Source organism: Stomoxys calcitrans, chromosome 1 (genome assembly GCF_963082655.1).
Source record: "Stomoxys calcitrans chromosome 1, idStoCalc2.1, whole genome shotgun sequence".
In the NCBI taxonomy this organism is placed as follows: domain Eukaryota; kingdom Metazoa; phylum Arthropoda; class Insecta; order Diptera; family Muscidae; genus Stomoxys; species Stomoxys calcitrans.
In genome coordinates, this window is record NC_081552.1 from 47,983,276 (window position 1) to 48,000,302 (window position 17,027).

At 39.6% G+C, this 17,027-nt stretch overlaps 1 protein-coding gene across 1 annotated transcript in view; it reads left to right on the forward strand.

The window, feature by feature from the left end:
* LOC106095279 (uncharacterized) overlaps nucleotides 1–17,027 on the forward strand; it is a 959,813-nt gene that overhangs the window by 924,735 nt on the left and 18,051 nt on the right. The window lies entirely within an intron of this gene.

Genomic DNA, 17,027 nt, shown 5'->3' on the forward strand with positions numbered 1-17,027 from the left:
ACAAATGCAAATTTTGCCATGAATATTCCACTAAGGAACAGGGGCAAACTTGTCACATATCAATGAGTGCTGTCCGATTCAAGTTTTAAGCTCAATGATAAGGGGTCTCCTTTTTATAGCCGAGTCCGAACGGCGTGCCGCAGTGCGAAGGCTACTCAGAAGTTTCTTTTGAGTAGCTTTCCGAATTTTGTTCAGTTGGTCTTCAACTTATTCCGGAAACTTATCGGATTCGGCGCTGGCCTTTATTGGGTTTCCACTTCCTGTACTGCCTGATATTTCAATACTAGGATCTTTGCCTATCTTAGCCTTCCAAATCTTAAATAAATGGGCTTCATGGGAGTAGGTGATGGTACTATCATCGGTTCCCTGTTCGTTGGGTTGCATTGAGACTCCTGTTGCTGCGCTGCCTAATGTTTCAACCTATCCTATCTTTACCTATCCCAGTATTCTAAATCCTTAAGGCGGTGATGGGTCCGTCGTGGGGTTCCTGTTTGTTAGGCTGTGTTGTGTCTCTCGCCACTGCAGTGCCTGATATTTTAGTTTTAGGATCATTGCTTCTCCTAGTCTTTCCAATATTGAGAGATGCCTTGATTGTCTCGTTGTCGGCCCCCTGTTTGTTGGGCGGTTTTGAGTCACCTGCCACTGCACGGCCTGATGTCGCAGAACGAAAATTTCTGCCTATCCTAGTCTTTCCAATCTTGAAAAAGACAGCTTTGCTCCCGTAGTGCGCCATGCCTTTAGTCTTAGCCAAACTTGTCACGGAGACTTGTTCAATGCCAACCTCCTTCTCCTCCCTGTGGAAGACCTCACACTTCTCTGCGACCAAACCTTCGTTTTGCTTGCCCAAGAATCCCAACACGCGTTCCGTCGCAAATTTGCTGCCCCATCCCTTGATGAGCTTGGGGATATCCATCGTTCTCACCAGGTCCAGCTTTGCGCCCTCCCAGGGAGCGTGAATACCTCTGACGAGCTGTTTGACGGTATCAATACATTCCGCCGACGCAAAACGCAGCGTAAAGATGTCCCCTCTAAACTCTGGGTCTTAGTGTAAGAGAAATATTCTCTGGATTTTAAGACAAATAAGGCCGTTTGCACAACTTCACAACTTAAATTCTACTCTGAAGTAAAATTTTCTAAAAAAAAAAGAAAATTTTCGGCAAAAAAAAAATTGGAAAATTTTTTTACCCTCCACCATAAGATGGGGGGTATACTAATTTCGTCATTCTGTTTGTAACTACTCGAAATATTCGTCTGAGACCCCATAAAGTATATAGTTCCAAGTATAGTTCAAATCGGTCCATAACCTGATATAGCTGCCATATGACTTCTTGAGCCTCTAGCGTGCGCAATTCTTATCCGATCAGAATGAAATTTTGCACCACGTAATTTGTTATTATATCCAACAACTGTGCCAAGTATGGTTCAAATCGGTCTATAACCTGATATAGCTGCCATATAAACCGATCTTGGGTCTTGACTTCTTGAGCCTCTAGAGTGCGCAATTCTTATCCGATTGGAATGAAATTTTGCACGACGTGTTTTGTTATGATATCCAACAACTGTGCCAAGTATAGTTCAAATCGGTTCATAACCTGATATAGCTGCCATATAAACCGATCTTGGGTCTTGACTTCTTGAGCCTCTAGCGTGCGCAATTCTTATCCGATCAGAATGAAATTTTGCACGACGTGTTTTGTTATGATACCCAACAACTGTGCCAAGTATGGTTTAAATCGGTCCATAACCTGATATAGCTGCCATATAAACCGATCTTGGGTCTTGACTTCTTGAGCCTCTAGAGGGCGGAATTCCTATCCTATTTGGCTGAAATTTTGCAAGACTTTTTTTATTGTAACTTTCAACAACTATGTCAAATAATTTACAAGTCGGTTCATAACCTGATATAGCTGTCATATAACCGATCTGGGATCTTGACTTCTTGAGCCTCTAGAGGTCGCAATTATTATCCGATTTGCCTGAAATTTTGTACGACGGATTCTCTCATGACCATTAACATACGTTTTTATCATGGTCTGAATCGGTCTATAGCCCGATACAGCTCCCATATAAATCAATCTCTCTATGTTACTTCTTGAGGCCACAAAAGGCGCAATTCTTATTCGAATTGGCTGACATTTTACGCAGGTCTCCAACCTATAAATTTAATTGTGGTCCAAACCGGACCATATCTTGATATCGCTCTAATAGCAGAGCAAATCTTTTCTTATATCGTTTTTGTTGCGTAAAAAGAGATGCCGGGAAAAGAACTCGACAAATGCGATCCATGGTGGAGGGTATATAAGATTCGGCCCGGCCGAACTTAGCACGCTTTTACTTGTTTTTAAATTAAAACGCCATAAACTTTTCTCAAAAGACAACATTTTAGTGAAATTTGTATACCTTTCCTTATTATTATATTCATTTACGCAATTAAATGTGATTTAAATTCACCTGGTTTAGAAATTTGTGAGTAATTTTCTTATAAATGAAGTCCTTTTTCTCTAAACATGCTCGTACTTAAAGTTAGAAAACAAAAAACCCTAATCTAGAAATAATGGTTGGATACCTAACATAACAATGGCCAACAACTACCTTTTTAATTATTAAAGATAATTACAATGCGCCCTAGACATGTAAACCTAGCTGCAGGACCGCATTAAAATGCCTACAATACAATTAACAAATGACAATGACAACGGCGACGACAGCAACTGCGACGACGACATTATTGCCGAGTCATTAAGTCAATTTTAATTGTTGCATTTGGCTAGGTACAATAGTTGCCATAGTCCTATAGTCGACGTCGACGTCGACGTCGTCGTCAACGGCAGATGGTTGTTGGTTGAGCAAAACGCTTTGCTTGAACTTGCTGACAGCCAGACTGTGATAGACAGTTATAATCACACCTCAGGCAACAAGTTCTTTGTTTTCGTATGTTTCTCTAAATATGATAAAAATCATGACAATTGTTGGCATTTAATTATCGCATGCCAGTACTGTGTGAACGCAAATAAGCTGTAGGTGTTGGCGACATGTGTTAGAAATAACATTTACATGATAATTTGTTTAGCAAGCCATTTAAATGGCACACAAGCAAGAAGATTTGTAAATTTAATTAAATTGAACCATGTAAAAACGATTCGATATATACTTCACAGTCCACATAAAAATGTATTTATGGATGTAGCACATAGAGCTGGCAAACAAGCGATATTCGCTCCATTCGATAGTTTCGATATTTTTCTTCTAGGCTATCGATGTTATCCAAAAATTTTTTGAATCTATTATATAACCAGCAAGTAAAGGCAAAAATCTGGCGGAGCCGACTATATAATACCCTGCAAACTGCGAAAAACTGCAAACTTTGCCCATGAACATTCCACTAAGGTACAGAGGCAAACTTCTCACAAATCAATGAGTGCTGTCCGATTCAAGTTTAAGCTCAATGATAAGGGGCCTCCTTTTTATAGCCGAGTCCGAACGGCGTGCCGCAGTGCGACACCTCTTTGGAGAGAAGTTTTACATGGCATAGTACCTCAAAAATGTTGCCAGCATAAATTCAGGCAATATATGAATATATATGTCTATGAGAGCTATATCTAAATCTGAGCCGATTTTTAAACAGATCGTTTGCAAATTGTTGTTATTATGGCCATATAAGTGGAAATCCGGCGAAAAAAATTTATGGGTGCTACATCCAAATTTGAACCGATTTTGATGAAATATCGCTGATCCGTGTCAAATTTTTTGCAGATCGGTTACAAATTACAGCCTTATAAGTGTAAATCGAGCAAAACATATATATGGGAGCTACATCCAAAGCTGAACCTATTTTGGAAAAACTCACAGAAATGTTAAGATCAGTAGCAAAACAATTCGTGCAAAATTTTGTGCAGATCGGTTGAAAATTGTAGTTACAACGGCCATTTAAGTGCAGATTGGGCGATGCATATATTTGGGAGCTATATCTTAATCTGACCCGATTTCAATTAAATTTAGCAGATATGTTGAAATCAGTAAAAAACAAACCGTGCCAAAATTTGTGCAGATCGCTTGGAAATTGTAGTAACTGCGGCCATTTAAGTGCAAATCGGGCGATACATATATAAGGGAGCTATATCTTAATCTGAACCGACTTTAACCAAAATAAATATCGTTTGTCCCTGGGACACAAAAGTGATGTGTGCAAAATTTCGCAATGATTGGACAATAAATACGACCTACACTTACAAGAATACTTGGACTCACAGACGGACAGACGAACAGACGGACATGGCTAAGTCGAATCGGTGTACTTATCAGTGGGTCTAGCTCCTCTCCTTCTTAGCGTTGTAAACAAATACACAAACTTATAATACCCTGTTCCACAGTGGTGGTGTAGGGTATAAAAATGAAATTGTTGCGCATTGTTTGTTTGTTTGTATGTTAGTTTGTTTGTTTGTCTGTTCCGTATAGACTCAACAAGTAAAAGCGTGCTAAGTTCGGCCGGGCCGAATCTTATATACCCTCCACCATGGAGCGCATTTGTCGAGTTTTTTAAAAAGGTTTGCTCTGCTATTATAGCGATATCAAGATATGGTCCGGTTTGGACCACAATTAAATTATATGTTGGAGACCTGTGTAAAATGTCAGCCAATTCGAATAAGAATTGCGCCCTTTGGGGGCTCAAGAAGTAAAATAGAAAGATCGATTTATATGGGAGCTGTATCGGGCTATAAACCGATTCAAACCATAATAAACACGTATCTTGATGGTCATAAGAGGATCCGTCGTTCAAAATTTCAGGCAAATCGGATAATAATTGCGACCTCTAGAGGCTCAAGAAGTCAAGATCCCAGATCGGTTTATATGGCAGCTATATCAGGTTATGAACCGATTTGAACCATACTTGGCACAGTTGTTGGATATCATAACAAAACACGTATTGGGAAATTTCATCTCAATCGAATAAGAATTGCGCACTCTAGAGGCTCAAGAAGTCAAGACCCAAGATCGGTTTATATGGCAGCTATATAAGGTTATAGACCGATTTGAACCATTCTTTGCACAGTTGTTGGATATCATAACAAAACACGTATTGGGAAATTTCATCTCAATCGAATAAGAATTGCGCACTCTAGAGGCTCAAGAAGTCAAGACCCAAGATCGGTTTATATGGCAGCTATATAAGGTTATAGACCGATTTTAACCATACTTGACACAGTTGTTGGATATCATAACAAAACACGTCGTGCAAAATTTCATTCCAATCGGATAAGAATTGCGCACTCTATAGGCTCAAGAAGTCAAGACCCAAGATCAGTTTATATGGCAGTTATATCAATACATGGACCGATATGGCCCATTTACAATACCAACCGACCTATACTAATAAGATACATTTGTTGGATATCATAACAAAACACGTTGTGCAAAATTTCATTCCAATCGAATAAGAATTGCGTACTCTAGAGGCTCAAGAGTACGCAATATTGGCAGCTATATCAATACATGGACCGATATGGTCCATTTACAATACCAACCGACCTGCACTAATAAGAAGTATTTGTGCAAAATTTCAAGCGGCTAGTTTTACTCCTTCGGAAGGTAGAGTGTTTTCGACAGACAGACGGACGGACGGACAGACGGACGGACATGGCTAGATCGACATAAAATGTCGCGACGATCAAGAATATATATACTTTATGGGGTCTCAGACGAATATTTCGAGTAGTTACAAACAAAATGACGAAATTAGTATACTCCCCATCCTATGGTGAAGGGTATAAAAACGGCTGAGCCGATTTTCATGAAATTTTCACAGATGGTAGAATTTGAGCCCCCGGTGAAAATATTGATCTACATTTTTTGATATGCGAATGGGGGCGGACCCTCTCCCATACCACGATTTTCAAAAACGCTAGATCTCAGAGATGCGTGCACCGAATTAAGCTTAATTTTGTATGCCGCCTTATGGTACCCCAAAAACACGAAATTGGTAAAAATATTTGGTGTCACATAACCGGGCGGACGCCCCTTTCCAAAACCCAGCCGAACGGATATGTATACCTATTGTGACAATATGGGTATCAAATGAAAGGTATTTAAGAGTAGAGTACGAATTTGGTATACAGATTTTGCTCTTAATTTCCTGGGGGTCCCCCACCCACAAAAAAGCCCCAAGAAGACGCTTTCACCGCTTTGGGCAATATGGGTATCAAATGAAAGGCATTTAAAAGTAGAGTACAAACTTAGCATTAAAATGTTACCCTAAGTGTCGGGGCTCCCCACTCTTAAAAACACCACCCAAAAGGATATTTTAACCACTTTGAGCAATATGGGTATCAAATGAAAGGTATTTAAAAGTAGAATACAAATCGGAAAAAATTTTTTTTTGTGTCTGAGGGCCCTCCGGACCCCGCAAAACCCCCCAGCAGTACAAATTTACTGATTCGGACAATATGGGTATCAAATGAAAGCTTTGTAAAGGAAAAGTACAATGCTTATATAAAAATTTATCCCTTGGTGTCTGAGGCGCCTCCCCACCCTCCAAAACCACTCAACAGGACATATTTACCGATTGAGACAATATGGGTATCAAACGAAAGATATTTGGAATTCGTTATAAGAATTTGGTCTAAAGTGTCTACGGGCCTCCCCAACCCCAAAACGGGCATAAATGGCCAACGTCACAAAATGGGTACCCAATGAAAGGTCTTTGGGAGTTGACTACGAATCTGGTATGCACAATTAGGACAGAGTCTGGGACCGGTCCTCCCACTTAATACCATTCAATAGAACGTATAGTTCGATTGGGATAATATGGCAATTAAAAGAAAGGTCTATGACAGTTTATTTTGAATCTAGTGTTGGTATACAGATTCAAGTATCCGGGTCACGTCCTACCGTTCCGCAGGACAATTGATCGCGACAATAAAAGGCTTGACTTAATTGTCGTTTTGTTCTTAGCGTCGGGGGGACCGACCCTCTCCGCCCAATAAATGCAACGCAAAACTCTCATGTAGGATGAACGAGAATATATTGTACTTAAATGAGAGGACTTGTCAGAGGGCAATCCCCCTTCTCAAAAACAAGTAAAAGCGTGCTAAGTTCGGACGGGCCGTACCATGGATCGCATTTGTCGACTTCTTTTTCCGGTGTCTCTTTTTAGGCAAACAAAGTAAAGGAAAGGATAAAAGAAAATGATGGCTATGCTATTGGAGCTATATCAAGTTATGGTCAGATTCGGATCATAATGGAATGAATGTTGGTGACCTTAGTAGAAGTCATTGTGTAAAATTTCAGCCAAATCGAATAAGAACTGCGCCCTTTAGGGGCTCAAAAAGTAAAATATGGAGATCGTTTTATAGGGAAGCTGTATTAGGCTATAAACCGATTCAGACCATATTAGTTTACACGTATGTTGAAGCTCATGTTGTACAAATTTCACCAAATCAGATAATAAATGCGCCCTATAGAGGCTCAAGAAGTCAAGATCCCAGATCGGTTATATGGCAGCTATATCAAAACATAGACCGATATGGCCCATTTACAATCTCAACAGACCTTCACCTATAAGAAATATTTGTGCAAAATTTCAAGCGGCTCGCTTTATTCCTTCAAAAGTTAGCGTGCTTTCGACAGACAGATGGACTGACAGACGGACGGACATGGCTAGATGACACCTCCCTTTACCCTATTTTCAAAACCGGCAGATTTCGGAGATGGGTGGGGCGATTTAAGCGAAATTTAATTTATTTATAATAACTTAAATATAGAATCTAAAGGGCCGCCCCAACTCCACAGCCACCAGTCAAATGAAATATAAACCAATAATGACAATATGGGACTCAAACGAAAGGTATTTGAGACCAGAGTAACAATCTTATATGTAGGGATCCACCCCACCCCCATACCGGACATATTTGCCGACCATAGCAATGTTAGGCTCCAATGAGCATTTGGGAAAAGAGCACAAATATAATATTCACATTGGCGCGAAATATTTGAGAGGCCGTGCCAGCATCTCCAAACAGGATTTAGAATACGAATCTGATATCCAAATATGGGACCAAGTGTTTGGGGGGGCCACCACTTCCCAAAAACATCCCCCAAAGGGGACAAATTAACGACCATAACAATATGGGGCTCAAATGAAAGGTCTTTGGGAGTAAAGCACAAATCTGATATCAATATTCGGGAAAAGTGACTACGGGGCCACCCCACCCCACAACACCACCCAAATAGGAAGTATTTGCTGACTATTGCAATATGAGACTCAAATAACAGGGTTATTAGAGTAGAACACCCCCCAAGCCAGTCATGTTTGCCGACTATGGAAATATGGGGCTCAAATTAAAGGTATTTGGGAGTAGACCACGTATCTGATATCAACATTAGGGACCAACTATCTAGGGGACGACCCAACACCATAACAACCAAGACTCACCAAGACAATTTGGGTCTTGAGAGAGTGGAACTAAATATTTATAGTTTTTAGGGCCAATACCCAAATCAGATATCATGAGAATATCGGGCTGAAATAAAGTATTTTAAGAATGGAGTACACCTTACATCTAAACTTAAATTCGTAGACCAATGCAGATCATATGGGATTCCGATAAAGGCACTGATATTGTTAAACTGTTAGTCAAGCGATATACTGTTTGCGTAGCATGGTATTTCACTAAAAGCTCTTTAATTGTCGAAAATAAATATTCCAAGGAAAATTTTGTTCCATATAAAGTAAAAGAAGGCGCAGCGGAGCGGGCCCGGGTCAGCTAGTAAATTTATAAATTTTCTTTTTTTTTTATCCTAGGCATTGACCCCTCATGTTTTTTGAGTCTTAGCCTCGCCGAGATTAAAACCGCCTTATTTAACCAATATAAATACAGAGAAACAATGCAGCTAATGCTGACGAGGAGGTGACCTCTCGTTGTTCTAAACGTAGTTAAGCCTTTGTTTGGCTAAACAACAATAGCTGTGAATTGTGACATAAAGGGAGGCTAGAAACCATACAAACTGTAGCCGCAACAGCCTCATCGTTCAAGCCGATTTGGGGTTTCATCAGCAGCACTCGGTTGCATTGTGGGGTCTCGAAGAAAATCTCTACAACTACAACAAAAACAGCTTCTTATTGTTTATAATGATAATAATGTTTAAAACCATTGAAGCGCAAGCCTTTCCTATTGTCGTTGCAAAGTTGGCAAACACCCCCTCTTGTGTATACTGCTCCTCCTTGTCATCATCGTCATGTCCTCGAGAGAGCATTGTTAGTGGACCATTGCAGCTGTTGTCGAAAGTGTTCTTGCTGCTACAGCCATTGTGCTTGTGCTTGTTGTTGTCGATGGTAGTTGTAAACTTTTGCTTGTTTGCACACCGACTTCCTTTTTACCTTCATGTCCAAACATGTAAAACTATGCTAGGAGGACATTTCGCTTCATCCTTCTATACTATGCAGCATCAGTTGTGTGCAGCAAAATGTTTTGAAAGTTCTATTTTGCTTGATTAAAGGCATGAAGGTTGTTGTCGAGAGAATCAAAAACAACAACAATAGCAACAGCAAATACTAATGCTGTGTTAGTGTCAAGCTGATGACTTCTATTATCCTTGAGCGACCAACCTAGCGACCTGCTTATGCTCATGTTTGAAGAAAACGTGCCGAAAGGTTTTTCCAAAGTTTCCAAGTAAGAACAAAGGCAACAAAGAAATTAATTATGAAATTAATTTGTCCAACAGTGAAGCAGACTATATATTTTTTTTTTAATTGACAAATGCATACGATTTGAGAAATCTTGAGTAATATTTTTATTGGAATTTAACCGCAGTGGGTAATGTTCAAGGATCTGAATCGGATATAGAGGTGAATTAGAACTAGAGTTTCATTTGGCAGTTGCTTCGTTTTAATGGCAATACTATACGTAAAACAGTTGCATATCTCTTACTTTTCTGTATAGGATGGGAAGTAGCATAGAGTCAGAAGTTAATCTTTTTATAACAGTTATCGATATAGTGCTGTACTGTTATACATGTATCTTTGCCATAAACGTTCTCTATAAGAAGGTGCAAGCATAGAAACAGAAATAAATCACTGTATAGCAGTTACCCGTAAAGTGTTTTACTGGTATAAATCAACGCATGTGTAGGTGAGGTGATTATAGTTTTTATCATCAATTCATCATTCTGTTTTTTAACACCTCGCATTCTTGGCCTAAGATCTCTTGTGTGTATATATATTATATACATCATCATCGTTTCAAACCGACCTAGGCATGGCCGTTCGTCCTTCTGTCGAAATCACGCTAACTTTCGAAGGAGTAAAGCTAGTCTCCCGAAATTGTGTAAATATACTACTTGCTAATGTAGGTCTGTTGGGATGTAAGTGCGCCAAATCGGGCCAGCTTTTAATACAGTTCCCATATTAACCGATTTAAAGATAACACTTCTTCACCCTCTAGATAGCGCAATTCAAATCCGATACTTTTATGCCCTCCACCACAGGACGGGGGTATACTAATTTCGTTGTAACACATTGAAATATTGATCTGAGACCCAACAAAGAATATATATTCTTCATCGTCTTGACATTCTAAGTAAATTAAGCGATGTCCGTCCGTCTATCCATCTGTCCCTGCGTCCGTCTGTCTGTCGAAAACGCGAAGGTGTAAAGCCAGGTACTTGAAATTTTGCAAAAATACTTCTTATAAGTGCAGGCCGTATGGGATTTGAAATGGGCCAAATCGGTCTATGTTTTAGTCTAGCTGCCCTATAAAGCGATGTCGGAACTTGTTTTCTTGAGACTCTAGAGGGCGCAATTCTTAGCCGAAATTTAGCACCAAGTGTTTTATCCTAAGTATGGTCTAAATCAGTTCATAACCTGGTGTAGCTTCCATGTAATCCGATCTTGGACCTTGACTTCGTGAGCCTCTAGAGGCAGCAATTAGTATCCGTTTTAGCTGAAATTTTGCGTGAAATGTTTTGGCTTGACCGTCAACATGTGTGCCTAGTATGGTTCAAATCGGTGCATAACCTGATATAGCTCTCATATAAACCGACTTCGGATCTTGACTTATTGAACCGATAAAGGGCGCAAATGCTATCCGATGTAGCTGAAATTCTGTATGAATTGTTTCGTTGTAACTTCTAACAACTGCGCCAAGTATGGTTCGAATCGGTCATAACCTGACATAGCTCCCATACAAATTGATATCGGATCGTGTCTTCTTGAGCCTCTAGAGGGAGCAATTCTTATCCGAATTGGCTGAAATTTTGCACCAAGTGTTTTAGTTTGATTTTGAACTCTGCTAAGTATGGTCTAAATCGGTTCATAATCTGATGTAGCTCCCATATAATCCAATTTCGGATCTTGACTTCATGAGCCTCTAGAAGGCGCAATTATTATCCGATTTTGCTGAAGAAGTTACAAGAAGTGTTTAAGTTTGACCATCAGCCAAATATGGTCCAAATCGGTTCACAACCCGATATAGCCTGAGCCTCTGAAGGGAGCAATTCTCATCCGATTTGGCTGAAATTTTGCACAAGGTCTTCTTGTATGACCTTAAACATACTTGTTAACTATGGCCTGAATCGGTCCACAACCTGATATAGCTTCCATATAAACAGATCTACCAATTTAAAATTTTGAACCGCTATAGGGCGCAGTTCTTTTCTGATTTGGCTGTTATTTGCTTTGCTCTCCAACAGCCAAAAAAACGAGTATGCCTCCAATCAGTTCATGTTGTTGTTGTAGCAGTGTGTTATACACTGAGGCGGCAACCCTTTCCGATGAAAAACTCTATCGAGTCAATCTGGTACGTACAACCAGCGGCCATGGGATTGCCAAACAGTTCATAACTTGATATAGTTGAAATAGCATAGCAATTCTTATCCAATATCTTTTGTTTGTCTATAAGAAGATAGCGGCCAAGGAACTTGACATATACGACCCATGGTAGCGGATGTATAAGATGCGGATCGGCCGAATCTCGCACGCTTCTACTTGTTCACTATGACATATCCTATGGCCATTGTGGCTGGACAAATTGCTGCGACCTCTGCTGTGAGGGTAAGAAAACTTTCTCTTTGGTAATGCGGCTGCTCGTACACAGTGTTATCCTTCAAATAATGCCCGATGTTGCAGGTAGTGTGGATACACATTGTCTGAGCTGCTTTTTGATGAAAAGTTCCGTATCACTATTGCTGATAGAACCGATTGGAGCTACGACATCCCTGGTAATAGAAATAACTTAAACTTTATTACAGATGGATCCAGACTAGACGACCATATGACCTTTGGGGTGTGCTCTGAAAAACTAGGACTGTTCATATCGAGAAGGCTACTCGACCACTGCAACGTGTATCAAGCGGTGATCATTAGGTGGGGTGGGGATGTGAGCATTCTAAAATTATATGGCCCAGTCTGCTCTTGAAGAGGTCTACTGCTTAACTGTCACTGGCTAGAACGGACGTTTCAGTTATGGCGTCGGTAATGACAGGTCACTGTCGGATCGGAAAACATGCTGTCAGACTGAAGGTTGACAGTAACGACTTTTGCCGAAGCTGTGAGGAGTCGAGGAAGAAGAGAATATATAACATCTGCTGTGTGTGTGTCCCGCACTGGAATTCCGAAGGAATTCCACTTTAACTTTTCATTTCTTTGAGAACTTGTCAGATTTAGCGGATGCAAACAAATGCAAATTATTGGGATTTTTAAAGCGATATGGATGATTCAATGGTAGCAAATAGAAATCATCTTTGTTCTTCTTAATGAGTCTGATGGCAGACTGCCACTTAAACCTATCCTAACGTCTCCTTTGACTCTTGTATAGGTTCAAAACTTTATAAAGTTTCTATATTAACCGATCTCGATTTTTATACGATTTGGCTTCAATTTTGGACGTAATGTTCTGTTATGACTTTCAAAATTTGTGCTAAGTACGGTTCAAATCGGTCTATAACCTGATGAAGCTTCCGTATAAACTGATCACCAGATTATATTGTTGAACCCCTAAAACCGCAATTAGTGTTCGATTTGGCTTCAGTTTTGCAAGTTGCGGTTTGTTATGACTTCCTATATCCATAGTTAGTATTGATAAAGCTTCCATATAAACCTATCTCGCGATTGGTACTATAAGGCCCAGAAGCTTAAATTTTTGCCTGATTAAACAAAAATTTGATGCGTGAAGTAAAGATATACCCCACAACTATGTTTAATTGTGGAAATTTGTTGCAGAAATCATAGTAGTGGTCTAACAAGTTTCCGCCTAGTTGAACTTTCCCCATTATTATACCCTTCACCGTAGGATGAGGGGTATACTAATTTCGTCATTCTGTTTGTAACTACTCGAAATATTCGTATGAGACCCCATAAAGTATATGTATTCTTGATCGTTGCGACATTTTATGTCGATCTAGCCATGTCCGTCCGTCTGTCTGTCGAAAGCACGCTTACTTCTGAAGGAGTAAAGCTAGCCGCTTGAAATTTTGCACAAATACAATACTTCTTATTAGTATAGGTCGTTTGGTATTGTAAATGGGCCATATCGGTCCATGTTTTGATATAGCTGCCATATAAACCGATCTTGGGTTTTGACTTCTTGAGCCTCTAGAGTGCACAATTCTTATCCGATTGGAATGCAATTTTGCACGTCGTGTTTTGTTATGATGTCCAACAACTATGACAAGTATGGTTGAAATCGGTTCATAATCTGATATAGGTGTCATATAAACAGATCTGGGGACAAGACTTCTTGAGCTTCTAGAGGGCGCAATTCCTATCCGATTTGGATGAAATTTTGCCTGACGTGTTTTATTCTTACTTTCAATTACTGTGTTAAATAAGGTTCAAATCGGTTCATAACATGATATAGCTGCCATATAAACCGATCATGGATCTTGACTTCTTGAGCCTCTAGAGGCGCAATTATTATCCGATTTGCCTGAAATTTTGTACAAAGGAACCTCTCATGACCATCAACATACGTGTTTATTATGGTCTGAATCGGTCTATAGCCCGATACAGCTCCCATATAAATCGATCTCTCTATTTTACTTCTTGAGCCCCCAAAGGACGCAATTCTTATTCGAATTGGCTGACATTTTACACAGGTCGCCAACATATAATTTAATTGTGGTCCAAACCGCACCATATCTTGATATCGCTCTAATGGCAGAGCAAAATCTTTTCTTATATCCTTTTTTGCCTAAGAAGAGATGCCGGGAATAGAGCTCGTCAAATGCGGTCCATCGTGGAGGGTATATAAGATTCGACCCGGCCGAACTTATCACGCTTTTACTTGTTATACCCAATTCCATTTCGTTTGTAACATATCCAAATATCCATTTCACTGCACACTGCAAAGTACATATATATATATATATTTTGATCGTCATAAAATTCTAAGACGATCTACCCATGTTCGTCCATTCGTCTGTCTGTATGTTGAGATCACGTAACAGTCTTCAAAAATTATGATATTGGTTTTTAATTTCGCACGTTGAATTTTTTATTTCCAAAGGCCAAATTAATTAAAGGATGATTTTTTAAGAACTTTAGGAAACTTAAAAAAAAACCACATGAAAAATGCGTGAAATCTTTATTTTAATCGATAGTACGATCCATATAATTAAAAGTTTGAAGATTATTTTACGTTATGATTCGCATCATTCTTCAAAAAGTACGGTCCAATGATGCCACCAACCCAAAAACCCCACCAAACTGTAACTTTTTCTGGTTTCAATGGCAGCTCTTGCCATGTTTCTGGCTGATCTTCACTCCTTTACACTTTAAACGACCATACCATTGAAGACGTTAACAACTTCTCCTATCTTGGCAGCAAAGTAACAGAAGACGGAAGATCAGAGGCCCGGAACCCGAAAAAGAAAATGGACTTTATAGGGTCATATCGTATGCCGACCGCGCAGTGTTATAGCGAGAAATGTGCTAGACTGAAACCCGCAAGGACAGCGAGGGAGGGGGCGTCCGAAAAACACATGGATCTGCTGTACGAAAATAAAGTTGGAATCAACACATATGTCGGGGAATCAAGCCAAGGCTTTGGCCAACGATAGAGCGCCGTCCGTGTATCAACCGATTTATGGTCTTTCAACAATAAGTTGCGTATTTATTACGCGAATTTGCCGAAAATTTTTGCTGTGAGTTGTATTAGACCCCTTCAAATCTTTCCAGAATAAAGCGCGGATCGGACCAAATTTGAATTGGGCTGATGTAGACCTTTGGAGATTGCAAATATCGGTGCAGATTTAGATATAGCTCCATATAAACCGATCTGCCGATTTGACTTCTTGAGCCCCTGGAAGCCGCATTTTTTATATGATTTGAACCAAATCGGTTCAGATTTGGATATACCTCCCATATAGACCGATCCTCCGATTTAGTGTCATAGGCCTATAAAATCTACATTTAGAATCCGATTTTGCTGAAATTTGGGACAGCACGTTGCCTTAGGCCTCTCGACATCCTCCGTCAATTTGGCTCAGATCGGTTCAGATTTGCATATAGCTGCCATATAGACCGATCCTCCGATTAAGGGTCTTAGGCCCATAAAAGCCACATTTATTATCCGTTTTTGCTGAAATTTAGAAAAGTAAGTTGTCTTAGGCCCTTCGACATCCTCCGTCCATATGACTCAGATCGGTTCAGATTTGGATATAGCTACCATATATACCGATCCTCCGATTAAGGGTCTTAGGCCCATAAAAGCCACATTTATTATCCGATTTTGCTGAAATTTAGAAAAGTAAGTTGTCTTTGTCCCTTCGATATCCTCCGTCCATATAGCTTAGATCGGTTCAGATTTTGATGTAGCTGCCACATAGACCGATTATTCGATTTAGGGTCATAGGCCCATAAAAAGCTACATTTATTATCCGATTTTGCTGAAATTTGGGACAGTACGTTGTCTTAAGCCCCTCGACATTCTCCGTTAATATGGCTTAGATCGGTTCAGATTTGAGTATAGCTGCCATATAGACCGATCCTCCAATTTAGGGTCTTAGGCCCATAAAAGCCACATTTACTATCCAATTTTGCGGAAATTTTGGACAGTGAGTTGTGTTATCCTCTTCAACATCCTCTGCAATTTGGCTCAGATCGGTCCAGATTTGGATATAGCTGCCATATAGTCCGATCATTTATTGTCCGATGTTGCCGAAATTTGGGACAAAGCCCCTCCACATATTTCTGCAATTTGGTCTAGATCGATCAAGATTTGCATATAGCTGCTATATAGACCGATCTCTCGATTTAAAGTCTTGGCCCCATAAAAGGCACTTTTTTAATCCGATTGCACTGAAATTTGACACACTGACTTATGTTATGCTTTTCGACATCCGTGTCGTATATAGTTCAAATCGGTTTATTTTTAGATATAGCTACTAAAAAGACCAATATTTTGTTATATACAATTGAGAAATGACTTTTACTCATTAGTATTTGGTCCAAATCGGAGCATATATTGATATAGCTATATATATATATAGGTATGAGTTTTGCACCGGATTTTGACGAAAGATGGTTTACATATATATCCGAGGTGGTGGGTATCCAAAGTTCGGCCCGGCCGAACTTAACACCTTTTTACTTGTTCATCTCCAGTTATGATTCGTTTTAAAAACGGATCGAATTCATTGCGTTTAAGGTGCATATCACAAGCGTTGATTCGGTTTGTTAAATGAATTTCTTTCAATACATGTGGTACCCATATTAAAATTGACGCCAAACAAACAAATGTAAACTAAATTTCGCGCACTTTTTTTCTAAAGCAAGCTAAAAGTAACAGCTGATAACTGACAGAAGAAAGAATGCAATTACAGAGTTACAGGTAGTTGAAAAAATTTGTCAACGCAGACTATATTACTACTACATTACCGACAATTACTTTTTGGGCAACCCAATAGAATAAAATTATGCTCTTCAACGAAATTTATTGGCAGAATCCATGGTGATGGGTTCCCAAGATTTGGCCATGCCGAACTTAGCACTCTCTTACTTGTTATAACTATCAAGCGTATATATACTTCTTATGATC